Source organism: Ambystoma mexicanum, chromosome 6p, assembly GCF_040938575.1.
Source record: "Ambystoma mexicanum isolate Mex_15411 chromosome 6p, UKY_AmexF1_1, whole genome shotgun sequence".
NCBI classification, from domain to species: Eukaryota; Metazoa; Chordata; class Amphibia; order Caudata; family Ambystomatidae; genus Ambystoma; species Ambystoma mexicanum.
The window spans coordinates 1,091,154,722-1,091,168,175 of record NC_090935.1 but is presented as its reverse complement, the minus strand read 5'-3'; the positions used below and the strand labels follow the sequence as shown (position 1 = coordinate 1,091,168,175).

The 13,454-nt window shown below is 44.2% G+C and overlaps 1 protein-coding gene across 1 annotated transcript in view; it reads left to right on the top strand.

Annotated features, from left to right (window-relative positions):
- Positions 1-13,454, top strand: part of HSD17B3 (hydroxysteroid 17-beta dehydrogenase 3) — a 1,348,454-nt gene that overhangs the window by 522,671 nt on the left and 812,329 nt on the right. The gene's annotated exons all lie outside the window — the stretch shown is intronic.

The window sequence follows — 13,454 nt, the reverse complement described above, 5'->3', positions numbered from 1 at the left end:
ATAGGATTTTGCCATGAGAGTATTTTACTCCCAATGTTTATAATTAGAGAGCAAATCCAATTCTAAGAGAGTATAAATGAGTTTCCTCCTTCGCAAGAGAGTAAAAAGTGTCTGACAGCTATCCAATTTGTCTTTTTAAAATTAAAACGGTGTTCTAAAACATTAGTGACAAAGAACTTGTAGGTGCGTACTACCCTGCTTCATCTTCATTATTCTTGGACAACAAAACTCTGATAAGAACTACTACATATGCCAGCTAGTTACATCATAAATGAAATACCTCACTCTACCAGCATCACACCTCTGCCTCTTGGGCCTAATGTTGCTGCCTGGCACTACCTGCTTGTTTTTGCTTCAGCTCTCCTTCCCTTTACTACTCTATTTCCCCAATCTCTAAATTTCGGATGCTCTGCCTCCCACCCTTAAGTGTTGCTCTGCCACTCTGTCTTTCCCATCTCTGCATTCTATTATTGCTGTTTACCTCCTATATTTTGATATAAGCCGTCTTCGTCTTGCATGTCATTACTCTGGCTATTTCTGTTTTTTCATTTTCTCTGTTGTGGTTGCTCTCCCCGCCTACTGTTGATCTGTGTTTTCTTATTTTACTGTCTCTTAATGTCTCTTTTGCTCAGCTTCTATCCCTCACTCCTATTGTGTGGTGTGTGTCAGTGGGTGTCCTATTATTTAGTTATATTTCCCTTCTCACGTTCTTTGCTGCCCTCTCATGTAGCTCATTGGTCTCTCTTCCTGTTGCTCGAATTCCTGATTTGGATTGTTTAGTATGTTCTCTGTACTCCCCAAACCCAACTTTGTTCTCCTGTATTGCTTAGCTTCCGAGTTGCTCACCCTCTCCTGTTTTTCTGTTTGTAATTTGACCTAGCACCAATGCATACCCAAAAAGCTGAAAATGCATATTTTGTTTACAAATCTAGCGCAGCTTTACCATTGAGCACTCCTTCTAGATGTGTGTAAACCTTCGTTTGGCCACTAAACTGGGAATTATAGTTAGAGGTTTGTCTCACCAGATCCAGCGTTTGCTGAATGCAAATGTTTTAGCAGCACTATATGCCATTTCAAGTATAGAAGCCCTCTTGGAATGTGTCTGTTCTGGGCCATTACAGGTAAAGCAGCCCTCATGGGATGTGTATGTTCTGAATCACTGAACATTCAGTAGGCCTTTTGATAAGTCGAAAGCTAAGTCAGTTCTGTTACAATTGAATGTTACCTGCATCTTAAACACATACCTCTGATGTAGACGCATTAATCACCTATCAACAAGATTTGAACTTACAAGTAACACAATGATCTCTGCAGCAGTCTGTTTGGACTATCCTACATTAGTCAGGAGATTTGAGATGTGCTAGATTTTTGGCAGTGGGACTCAGTAATCAGACATGGGAGAAGCGGAGGTTTTGAAAAGTGCAAGACCAAGTAGGAGGGATTGAAGTATATGACAGCAATGCCATCTTCGCACACTGTCCGCCAGTGTGTATCGGGGAAGAGCTCAGACACTGTTCTTGCTCAGTACATTAGCTCGCAGCAGAAAGTGCCAGTACATGTTGGTGCTGTGTCACTGCAGCAGCTGTGTTAAGAAATACAGGTACTGTCCCAAAACATAGCAGTCCTGCTATGAAATGTGGGCATGATGCAATCAGCTCCGCTGTGAGTAAATGGCATTGTGCCATGACACCTAAAGCAGCTCCGCTGATAAATTAGGTTACTTTGCAGTACAGCAAAGTCCTGTTGAGAGGTAAAGGTACAACATGGCCACTGAAAATATATATAGCACTGCTTCTACCTTCATCTACCTGCATCCATTAAACCCATGTGTGGTGAGTGGATGGTCAGAAAACGAGTTAATGTTCAGACCACATGACTAGCTATCCCTTTCTATCTAAGAATTCAAACTATGTACAGTGGCCTTTCATGCACGTGCAGGCTCTCGTACACATGCAATCTTAAGACTTAAAAAACACATCTTCAGATAGAACACCAACAGCTTTTCCTTCTGACAAATGCCAAACAACTGCTTGCTCGGAGGCTCTCTTAAAATTCAAGCCATCAAAAACCCCAAGCTGTTGAATCCAATTGATGTGCTTCTGTGATGAAAAGAAAACAGAGCAGGCTGTCACCAGTGAACTACATGATTTATGAGGTTGCTGCCATAAATAGCCTGCATAGGTTGCACGCAAGGATCAGCATTAAAAGGGCCATATTGACAAGATTTCCGTGATACACACCTTATATGGAGGGCTGTTCATTCCCATGGTAACATTGATCAATCATAGATATATGCACATGTCCTATTATCTAAATATCCTATGATTATTCCTTCACAATAGTTTGTTTTCCCAAAATATTTCCAACTCTCTGATTTCTTTACATTGTGTTGTTAATCTACAGACTATCTCAGTATGTTCACTAGAATTATTATGTATTGTTTATTTAAATTTCAGCACATATGCTTCATTTTCTTCAGTATGCCCTCTCTACAGTATGCCGTAAAAAAGGGCTAATGCATCATAGTATGTCATGGGTCCTGTGAAATCCCTCCAAATGTTCAGTTCCATGTTACTCTCCTGTTTGAATGACTCAACACCGTGCATCTTGAGTCCTGCTTTCATTAATTCATCTTGTGTCCTTGTTTCATGATTTATTATTGACATGAGTGCTGATATTCTCACTGGCTTGAATGATTATCCTATGTTTCTGTTTATTCTGCTTGCCAGGGAACTGAACATTTGGAAGGGTTTTACAGGACCCAGCAGATACTATTATGCAATACCTCTTTTTTATGGGACATTGTTTGTGAGTCTCGTCACGGACACACTGTCCCGGGAGGATAGCCCAGCGAATTCCTGTAACAGCGCCTCGATGCCTGCGGGCTGTGTGAGCGCTTTATAAATGTAAAATAAAAAAAAAACTGTAAGTCAATGTCCATAACAGTGCCAATTTAGCCTCAGCTCCCAAAGAGAAGAGGGTCCCAAGAGCAGGGGTGGGCAGAGCAGTTGAGGGAGGATGGGAGTGGGTTTATGGTCACAGAAGACACCCAGTCAACTCTACCTGCATTTGTACACAATTGTATAAAACAGAAAAGGGTGACTTGCTGTAGCTCAGTGCCAATCAAATCTAAACCCTATATCTTGCATACATTTAAATATATGGCTTCCACCACCACCGAAATATAAGTACACATAAGGAGCCAGTCAATAAAGAGGGAGGACATCAGCCGCCTGATTCAAAGTGTTGATATCACCTCATGTGGGGAGCAACCATGACATAAATATCCATCAGAAATATGTACAGGATAAGGTAGCTCCCTACTGTACATTATAAGGACATTGCAAGTCACTGAGGGGTTCTGTGTCCCAAATGGAGGAACAAGGCCGAAGGCTGAGCTCCTTTATAGGGGTAATAAATGCCAAGGTGACTTGCAATATCCTTTTTTAAATATGATAGGAGAGGTTCTATTCCTTATAATACATGGCCATTCACTGTTATCCCCTTTAATATCTGACCTCTTGCTTAATCCAGTGTTCGAGATCTTTCAGTTGCTTATAAATGTATACAATTTTGAATATGTTTGGATGAAAAAAGAACGAATATGCAGCTTATAAAGTGTTGCAGAAAAAAGAGCTGACGGAGCCAGACCCGCCTCGAGGCTGGTTAGATCCAAATACCTTGCTCTGGCTCAGCTGTGGTGCCTTTGTGAAAGAGGAGCCCACCTGAAGCCAAGCATCACCTCATCATCCATTACATTCAAAGAGTAAATGAAAGTGACACTGGCTCACAGTGACAGTTACAATCACAAAGTAACAATATGCAATCATCTAATGCACAGAGCACTTTGTTTCTCTCTTGCCAGGAATTGCACATTGCTGCAAAACTAAACATGCTATGGGGGAATGTGTGGTATGAAACCTACAAAATTGCAAAATGTCCAGCCAAAAACACATATCCATTGTATGTAATGCTGTACAAATGTCCTTTGACTGCCACACCTGGGATCAGTTAGTAGTGATTCGGTCAAATGGGCCCTACACAAAAAGCCCCACTTATTCATAGTGTATTAAACTACAGCATTTCCCCCCAAAGATAATACAAATGTTGATCATTTATATTGTGCACTCACTCTGCTGTCGGAGGTATCCCCGGACTTGCTCATTGCTCTTTCACGTATGAGCCATGTTTCTCTCACAAGTGACAGCAGCCACTGTTTTAATTCTAGCTGCATTTACAATCGTGCCACTGCTTTGAATCCTGCTGTGTTTTACAAATGTAGCCACTGTTTTGAATCTAGCTGCATTGAGAATCTAGCCACTGTTTTGAATCTAGCTGTGTTTTAGAAATGTAGACACTGGTTGAATCCTGCTGCCTTCTAGTATTTAGCCACTGCTTTGAATCTGGCTATGTTTTAGTATTTAGCCCCTGTTCTCAATCTAGCTGTGGTTTTAGAATGTAGCCACTTTTTTGAATCCAGCTACGTTTTAGAATTTAAATTTAACAAAATAAGAGACCATCCAGGACTCATGGGTACATATCACACTCCATGTTGATGGAAAATAGCTGCAGGCACAGCCACCCACCTGCATACATTGGCAATCATACACCACATGATGGCACATCTTACAACACCTCTGCCACTAGAATGCAGCTATGTCCAATGACAATAATTCAGTCTAGCTGGACACATAATCAGTCTCATGCACTCACATACTCTCAGAACAACCTCACATCACCCATCCACAAGCCAACTCGACATGGGTTGCCCCGCAGGGACTTGTACACCCCTATCTACCTTTGTATTTGCTAAAATTCATACACGCATTCTAAAACTCCTCTGACAAATTTCCCATACCTTGGACCTTGCTCCCCGGAGGGCATCGTTCATCTACAGCACTTTGAGGACAAACCAATGGGAAAAGGTGCTATATAAATGGCAACTTACATTACATTACATAACAGAAAAGTGAAACAGATGATGTACTGTACTGTGTGGTGGGCAAGATGGTTTTGCCTGTGATATTTTCCTTTACTTTATAAGGAGCCTGCCAGGACTATTTCTTTTACTCTCCCCCCGGGTTATGGTCAGTGGCCATGAGGTCTCCACATACTACCCAGTTAACAAATGGAGCAGTAGAAGGTCACATTGGCCTTGGTCAAAGCGGATGCTTGCCTAGACATGAGGCTTTCCAACATCACACCTCCCTTTAGTTTTTGTCTTCAATCGCCCACCATCCAAGGCATGTGGGTGCTCCCTGTTCTATGATTTATGCCTGTTATAGCTCTCCTAGTGTTTAAGCCCACTAGAAGTTTTTCACAATAACCGACTCCAAGTCTGTGTGAAACAATGACTAGAAGTAGCAATTGTGTTGATGTGTATCTAAGTCTTGAAAGTACAGTTGCAAAACATGTGTGATTGTTTAGGCTGACATTACTGTAATCTGGTACATGTAGAGCTCCAGGATGGTGAAAATAAAGCTACAATCACTCTTTTTCCTTAAAATAAGATTTGTTATATTTTCAGGTTGGTTTATATTGTAATTTGTGTACTTTTAATTTATCTCTTTGAAAATGCATTATTTTACTTCCCTAAAACCATACATTGGGGAGCTAGAGTGCAGCCGACCAATGTAGTCACCTCCACATCAGCTCTGCACTCACCCGTTATTGATCCTGAATAAGGGGCACTGAGCTCCATGATTTTGACTTATCCTGCTGTTGGATCCCCCACTGGCACCGATCCACCGACAAGATTTCTGATACCATGCCTCCTGATATTCAACTGTACTCTGGGCTTCAGCCTGCCAGCATAGAGGGGGATACTGGGATTGCATGGTGTGGGTCGCTGTGGGATGTAGCTAGAATGGCCATGTCTCCTGTGTTGTGGGCGCACTGCAGCAGGGCCCACAATTGCTGAACCCTGGAGTAATTCAGATTGATTGGTGGGTGAGCGATTTGCCGAGGCTCCTTGGTCCTCACCGCTCCAGTTCGGCTGTGCAGAGCCGAGCGGAGTGCAGCAAAGAATGGCTGCAGTGAGGAGGATTGTTGGCATGTCAGCGACCAGCCTTGTGGTGATGCAGCTTTGAAGGTACGTCCAACCCTATCCTTCCTCCCCCTCCCCCACTTGTAAGCACGAAGATCTATGGCTACCTGGAGTGGGAAACTGCATACTGGAAGCCCTTGTATACTGCGCAAGTACACTTGTCTAAGCAGAGGTGGTCCTTCAACTATGACTTACATCTACGCCCTTCCCATTAAATTCTCAGGCGCCCTGGGGTCCATGACTCGCTGATGCACTGTGGGATTTTCAGTACTGCCCATTCATCTAGAGTAAGCACAGCACTGCGGCGTAGTGTGTGGCCTCGTGCTCCTGAGAGTCGGCAGTCCTGCTTACATTGGAGGATTTGTGGATGGCAATTGCACTTGAATTGTAAAGTCCCTCTTCCTCCTCTGCTCCTATTCGTGCTTGGGTCCTCGTTTCCTGAATCACGTTAATCCTTGTGGATCAGACTTCTCTGTGACAGGGTATTTGTTCTTATTATGACCAAGGATAAGACAATGAAACCCAGTCATCAGAGCAAAATGACAAATAAACTACCTTGCCATCAACGCCACAGGGATCCCCCCAAGGAACGGCCCAACGCAAATAGGGAGCTTCCTGTTGCCTCATCGACCCCTTCCATGATGGATATTATGCAAGCCATTACTGACTCAAGGTCGTCTATGGAGGGGAAGATTGACATCGATGTGAGTCTCCTTCGGCAGGACCTTCACAAAATATCTGATCGTATGGATGAAGTGGAGACCAAGGTTTCTGACACAGAAGACGCCCTTACCACAGTCAAGAATCAACTGGTAGAATCTATGTGTTGCACCAAGATCCTGCCGGATAGAGTGGAGGATGGTGAAAGGAGATCCAGCGGCAGCAAGTCCGGGTGGCTGCAGGGCCCACCATTGAGCTTTTTCTGGAATCCTGGTTTAAAGACTTGGTAGAACCGACCCGACTGTGGCCGCTTGAGAGGGCACATTGTATATTGGACCTCAGAGATCTTGATGCAATACTGCAGGCGGCACACAAGAATGGATCTCTAGAATGGCACGGCACACACGTTTCAGTGTTTCTGGATTTTACCCGATCTGTGCAAAAGTGTATGCAGTCTTTTGATGCAGTCAAGAAATGCATCGTATCCATGGACATTAAATACACATTATATTATGCGACCAATTTGAAGATTCTCTACGATGGCCGGGTGATTTTCTTTACTGACCCTAAACAGTAATTGAAATGGATCGAATTGCAACTGAAACAGAGACCATATTGTCAGCGGAGGAGAAGGCAGACTACTAGCAGTGACTTGTCCCAAGGACATTCTGATGGGACACCATCTGCTGTGGACATCCTACTGGGCAAGGCCCGGGAACGATAGGTGCACCTGTTCTGTGCAGGATAGTACCTATCCTGGGTTCTGTCTGGTAGTGGTCATGGAGTGCATGATTCAGATTCTCTGGCACACACTACGGAATGCTTTGATTGTCTACAGCAAAACAAAAAGGTGATTGCTGGAAGGTTTTAAATTAATCATAACCACGGGCATAGCTCTGGGCAACCCTCCAGACTATCGTTTTTCAGCTGTCTAGTAGGCGTTGTCTCCTTTAAAATAGTATCATTTGTTGTGATAATGTTATGGCGACAGAAACACAGAGTTTTATTCAGTTATGTATTGCGTGGGAGGAGTTGGGGTTGCCAGAGTGTTTCTTTGGCGATCAGGAATTTCTTCGTTCGATGACCAAGATCGAATATCGATTGCTTTCATATGTATTTATTCCCTTATAGGTTTGCCTTTTCCATCTCATGGGTACCCATAATAGACTGAGTTTTACATGCCTATCATGGAATGTAAACGTTTTATGCAATAAGATTAAGAGGGGTACTAATCCTAACAGGCATAAGCCATCTGTCGTATTGATCCAGGAAACACACCCAGCTGGCAAGGAGTGTACATTCTTTCACAAGACTAATTGTGACCCATGCAGAGTTCATGATGGGCTCAGGGGATTATGACTTTGTCCTGGAACCATCGTCTGAACCTAGGGTGGTGGTGGGAGATACTAATGGGAAGTACCTTTTGACCACCAGTTGGTTCGGGGGAGAAACTGTGGGGTTTCTTCATGTACATGCCCTCTCGGCGTCTGGTGCCGATTTACTGTTAAAAATACGAGAACTGCTTGTCAGACGTACAGCTGTTTGGTGGGTGGTGGGCGTGGACTTTGATGAAGTTATTGCCCATGCTTGAGATAGACACACACAGTCAGTGAGAAGGGAGCGACCCCAGAGAAAATAACACAATTTTGTGAATGCCACAGGCTTACTGGATGTCTGGCGCTCGCTATATCCTCATGGTCAGAATGACTCATTTCACCCAGGGGCACACTCCTCCTTGCCCCGTATTGACTACTTTTCATGCCAAGTACTGATCTTGCTAGATCCTCTGATATGCAAAACCTTCCAGTGGGTATATCGTACCACTCCAGATGCATTTGTCTGTAACTCAATCACACCACAAATGGGTGAACGTACAGATAAAGTTATTGAGTACTTTGAGTTGAACACTTCGTAACGGTGGACCCCTTGACTCTATGGGAGGCATTTAAGGAAGTGATTCAAGTAGAAGCTTTCTCGATTCTCGTAGCTAGGAAACGGAAGAGGCTTGAAAAATGTTTTGGCCATTGTCCTGCCACTTGTCATAAAGTACTATTGGCCTTTCCAATTGGCATTGGCAAATGAGTGGTTCGCTGGTGGCGGATTCCTCCCTCATATCGACCTTGAACGCTCCTGGCTCGTGGACAAAGGTCCACGTCTAAACTGTATTGTGGTCAGGACATCAAGACGCTATCCCTGACATCACAGCAAGTCATTCGGGCACATTGAGAGGTCACAAAATGAATGGGCTGGCGGGGGGTGGTATTCTTAAAGGTTTCTCTGTGGAGGAACAGTGATCTCCCTGTAACCCAAAAACTGGACTTAGCCAGGAGATGGGTGGGGAAGAATATTAGACTGCTGGGTGATGTGATCTTGTAGGGTAGGCTGCAATCCTTTGTAGCTCAATGGCAACATTAGGCGTTATCAACTGCAGACTATTATCACTAAATACAATTAAGACATGCCATCTTTAACTAATTTCGGGGACAATATGACCTCCCAACGCCTTACCCGCTCAAGATTAATAGAAATGACAAGCTCATCCTGAAGAAGGCCATTTCGTCATTACATCAAGTCATCCTTAACTTTACTCCTTACTTCCTCCCGGAAGCAGAAATGGGAAAGGGAGGTGGGCCATATGGAAATAGAAGCCCTGATGTCCCTACTGGAGATAACCATCCTCGCTCATCTGCGGCTGGTTCAATTAAAAATCCTTCATAGAATTTGCTATTATCGAGATTTCTTATTTTAGGTGCGGCCATGCCTCTTCTCCTGATTGCCCATGTTGTCTTGTGTCGCAGGGCAACTTCTACCATTTGATCTGACAATGCCCTGTGATACAAAAGTTCTGGCAGTCAATTTCAAACCGCCTATTGAGTATATTCGGTCTACCGATGCCTACCGACCCCAAATTCGCCTTGTTGGGCATCTGGGGGGCAGGCAAAACTTTATATCCTTATTATGAAAAGCTTTTTCTATCCATTGCGTTAATTGTAACAAAATGCAACGTTGCAATTAACTGCGGCACCCTGTAACCCTCTCAGGCTGTCCAAATGGATATGTGACATGGACAATTGCATGTTAGTGGAAGAGCGTGTTTATAGACACTGAGGCTGAAAAGCATGGTAAACTATGGAACACATGGTTATCTTGGCACTTGGTCTATAGTACATCTTGCAGCTGATGCTTATAATGCATATCGAATGGTTATCATATTGGTCAGTGGGCCTCATTACGAGTATGGAGGTAGCCAATGCCGCTTTTAGCAGCATGGCTACCCCCATACCGGGTACCGGGTCTGGGTTCCAGGAATGAGGAATTACCGGGCCATTCTGACTTCGGAGGAACCAGTAATTCCCTTTCCTGGAAGCCGGACCGGGTACATCCCCATTCCCACTTGAGCCCCCATAGGGCTCAATGGGAATGGGGAGGAGGCTAACAACGGGCCTGTTAATGACGGGCCCGTTGTTAGCTTTCTGGTCTGCTAGCGGGTCCCGCTAAGGACACCTGGTTTTACCAGACGTCCTTTGCAGGACCTGCGAGCAGACCTTGTAATGAGGCGGTAGGGGGATAACGGGGCCGGCAGTTCTACTGGCGCCGTTATACCCCTACCACCTTCCTCGAAATGAGGCCCAGTGTATTGGATGCCCTCTGTACTGCTCGTTTGTTCGTTCTTTGTTGTTCAATTTTTGAGACATTGATATTGATGCTGAATGTCTTACCTCCTCTTTTTGGTAAAACCAATAAAAAGAATTGTAAAAAAAACCATACATGAACACATTTATATCAGCTAGAGGTGAGAAGACATGTGCTCAAGTGCAGACCAGGGTCTAATCTCATTTTACAGAAGTGTGTGATACTGGGCAATCATTTAATTTCACTGTGCCGTATCTTCAAAAATGTGGATGCAGTTTATAGGATTCCTGTTATCGGTGCAGGAAGGCAGGACATCCGGTTTGGGTTTGCATTGTGGGGGCTAGGGAGGAAGATACTGAGGCCCATATTCTCATCAAGGTGTTAAGAACCAAAAAGGAAGTTAAAAGGGTTAACAACGTTTTCGGTACTTAAGACCTATTCTGAAGGTGGTGCATTTTTCCAAAGTCGGAAGGAATGCGCCACTTTCAGAATACATGCGACGATTGTTAGGATGGGTTAGAAATCAACCTAGCAACCGCCACATTCGTAAACAGGCTTTTTGGAAGGGTGTTCTTGTCGCACTCCTCCAGTTTAATATGTGCACTAAACTAGCGCACATATACGGTACCCTTTTGGTGGCATTAAACTTGAGGAGTGCCACAAGAAGCCTTGTTTGGTGTAAATGAAAGTGTTCATATGCACCCATGTGTTGTATATGAACACTTTCATGTACACCAAAGCAAGCAGCTTCAATGTTGTTGCAACGTTGAAGCTGCTTGCTTTGGTGTAAATGAAAGTGTTCATATACAATGCACAGGTGCATATGAACACTTTAATTTACACCAAACCGAGCAGCTTCAACGTTGCATTCTGCAACGTTGAAGCTGCTCGCTTTAAATGAAACCACACGGGTGTATATGAACACTTTCATTTAAAGCGAGCGGCTTCAATGCTGCAAGATGCAACGTTGAAGCTGCTCGCTTTGGTGTAAATTAAATTGTTCATATACACCCATTCAGGTATATATTGGTGTAACTCGTGCAGTGTTATGAACACTCATTTACACCAAAGTGAGCAGCTTCAACTTTGCATCCTGCAACGTTGAAGCTGCTTGCTTTAAATGAAAGTGTTCATGTACACCGCACAAGCGTATATGAACACTTTCATTTACACCAAAGCGAGCAGCTTCAACGTTGCATCCTGCAATGTTGAAGCTGCTCAGTTTGGTCTACAGGAACGTTTTCATACACACCTGTGTTCTCTGCAGCATTTTTGTAAAATAACAAATATATCGTTATTTTACAAAAATCGCAATCCACACAGTGCACTGTCGTGCTCTACGAGGACGCCCAGGCCCACTTGAGAATACTAGTGGAGCCTGGGCGTCCTCTTTTGGCGCACTGAATCGTGCTGTTTAGCACCTTCACTGCGCCAAATTGAGAAGAGGGGCCCAGGTATCTTGTTTGTGTTGTGGGGGTTACAGGATAAAGGATAGCAAGTATGGATTTGTGTTTTTTTAGGCTGAGGGGGCGCATGCTAAGGTATGGATCTTGTGCTGGCTCGGCTGGCGTTTGGCTTCTAGAGCCAAGCTAGGCCACGTGGCTTTTCTCTGGCTCACCTCTACCCACACATTATTTGGCTCCTCCACCTCAACAGAAACATAGTTTTGACAGTTTAATATAATACGTTTAAAAACATTTTCATTTGTGCTTTCAAATAAGCAATAACATGCAGATTCTTGCCCTCGTGTGTTAACCCTCAGCAGTGCACAAAAAAAAACCTGCTGTTGATTGTCAACATTAAGATGGCGTTTGAATGAAGCCTTATATTTGATTAGGAGAGCACAGCGTTTGGCTGTTGGCAGGCAGCACTGTGTACATCCAGGTGGAGATGCTGGGCAAAGTCAGTCATGCATCAAGGCACGTTCAGGTTCTGTTTAAGAGCCGTGAAGAGTCAGCCTGGCATATTGTTGGCTCGCCGTGAATGAATGTGGACCAGATGGGAATGTTCCTTCATTAACCGTCGCCCGTGGCCTGCGCCATCTCGTTCTCGCTCACTCGGTTCTTGCAATGCATCCAAAGCAGTAAGAAACTCTTTCTTCACTGTGCAGAGTGAGTCTTAAGTGGCGTACCCAGAAAATCATAATTCACACCACTGGGCCATTTCTTTCACCGTGACCCTTGACTGACAGCAGCAGACAGGTGGGTGGTTGCAGGTAGAGGCGCTATGCCCACAGTGTCCGCGGGTATTCTTGGGCTCAAGTAGACCAGCCTCTCCACGGGTTGGGTGCGCACGGAGACATTTAAATAATACAAATTGACTGCCATGGGTACATCAATTTAAAAAGCTGTGACCTCTACCCTCTAGGAAAGATTTGGTTTCTCTATATTGAAATCCAGGTTGATCTTACAACCGCTGTCCAGCTGAGGGATAATTATTGCCATTATATGGCGTCACATCCACAAAGATACAAGATGCGGTCGCCGATGAGAGGACTATTGTGAATGATCCTAATAACATAGAATTAAATATACCGGAAAGTGCGAGACCAGGTTGCTCGGGAGCCAGCGTTCTTTAGAATTTCAAGCCAACGCAGGGGCGTGCTGGGTCACTGGGCATGCTGGGAACTGCAGACGCCAAATATAACACAATGCTAAACATGTCATATCTCTCCTGAACACATGGGCGTGCTGGGGCAATGTGCATGATGGGAACTGCAGACACCATATATAACAAAATGCTAAATATGTAATATCTCTCTTGAACACATGGGCATGCTGGGGCACTGGGCATGCTGGGAACTGCAGACGCCATATATAATAAAATGCACAATATGTCATATCTCTCCTGAACATATGGGCATGCTGGGCCACTGGGCATTCTGGGGAACTGCAGACACCTTACATAACAAAATGCAAAATAGGTAATATCTCTCCTGAACATATGGGCATGCCTGGCCACTGGGCATGCTGGGAACTGCAGACGCCATATATAACAAAATGCACAATATGTCATATCTCTCCTGAACATATGGGCATGCTGGGCCACTGGGCATGCTGGGGAACTGCAGACGCCTTACATAAGAAAATGCAAAATAGGTAATATCTCTCCTGAA